This window comes from Nannospalax galili, unplaced genomic scaffold, assembly GCF_000622305.1.
Source record: "Nannospalax galili isolate Female #2095 unplaced genomic scaffold, S.galili_v1.0 scaffold186, whole genome shotgun sequence".
Taxonomy (NCBI): domain Eukaryota; kingdom Metazoa; phylum Chordata; class Mammalia; order Rodentia; family Spalacidae; genus Nannospalax; species Nannospalax galili.
In genome coordinates this window covers 4,654,233-4,655,559 of record NW_008358774.1, presented here as the reverse complement: position 1 = coordinate 4,655,559, position 1,327 = coordinate 4,654,233, and the positions used below count along the sequence as shown (strand labels likewise).

The following is a 1,327-nucleotide window of genomic DNA, read 5'->3' as shown; positions in this document are numbered from 1 at the left end:
TAAAATGTGTTCATTGGTATTTGAAGTTTCTAGACAAAGATGTGGAAGAATTGTTTACTAGAAGGTAATGACAGCTGATCAAATTCCACTCTTAAAAAGAGGCTATTTTGGGCTGAAAAGCTGGCTAAGTGAGTAAAGGCAGTTGCCACTAAGCCTGAGTTTGATTCCCCAGAACCACATGGTAAAAAGAGAGAACCAACTCCTATAAGTTGTCTTCTGATCTCCACACGAGCTGTGGCATGCAAACATCCTCCCCTGGGGAAAATAAATGAATGTAATAACAAAATATTTCAGTGGCACATGGTTGATTTGTGTATAAATTGTTAGATACATGGCCAGTTCATTCCTGAACATGATCAGGCACAGAATATACTACAGTTTCAAGTTCATTTATGTCTGAACAAGTTGTTCCAATACGATCTATAAAGCATAAATTGATGCCAATTAAGCCACTATAACAATTTTGTTCCAGAAACTGTTACCTGTCCTTTATTCACACTCAAGCCTGACCTTGATTGGGGTGACCTGATCCAGTATCCAGCTCATCAAGTTCCCCAAAACAACTACTCAGGCATGTCTTCTCCACCCAAACCAAAATAATGATCACTGATTTTTCACATTAACACATAATCAACCTCCCTTCAGGAGACTTAAAAACAAATTCCACACACCTACCTTGTCAGGTACTCTTGGCTAAAGGCATAAATCATTAGATTTTGGTACAATAGCAGATACATAATTGGCAAATACTGTTAAATTCTATGGACCTTGCATGTTAAAATAAACATGCCATCTAAACCAGTATCCGGTATGTGTGTGTGGGGGGTGATTCTTGCACTTAGAAAACAATTATTTCTGATTGTGGGTGTATAGAAGAAGTAACAGCTTGCAACCACGGGAGTCTGCAACTTATTTCTTCAAAATAAGAAAGCTCCTCACTGCCCCCATCCCAAGTGTAGGAAGGTACAAGCAGCAGCTTACTGGCCAGGAATAGAACACGGGGGGGGGGGGGGCGGGGGGAGAGTAGGATTTGCAATACAATCTCTGAAGAGAAGAAAAAAATCAAGGTGGGGGAACCCAGCCAAACTTGACTTCTCATCGCGGAGAGATGGGTACCAGCAGAAAGACTTGCTGCTTGTCCCGAGCGTGTGAGCCCTGTCTCCGCGCGTCTGCGGTGGCGGTGGCGGAGGCAGATCCTCCACAGTGAGGCCTGACGGCCCATTCTGGGCCGCAGCGCCAAGTTCCCGCTGCGGGTCCGGGTAGTACCGAACTCCGAGGAGTCGAAACTCTCAGGACCGCGCTCGGTCCCTGCGGGGAGGGTCGGGGT

General features: G+C 45.0%; 1 protein-coding gene across 4 annotated transcripts in view; it reads right to left on the bottom strand.

Annotated features, from left to right (window-relative positions):
- Map7 (microtubule associated protein 7) overlaps positions 1-1,327 on the bottom strand; it is a 171,331-nt gene that overhangs the window by 169,540 nt on the left and 464 nt on the right. The window lies entirely within an intron of this gene.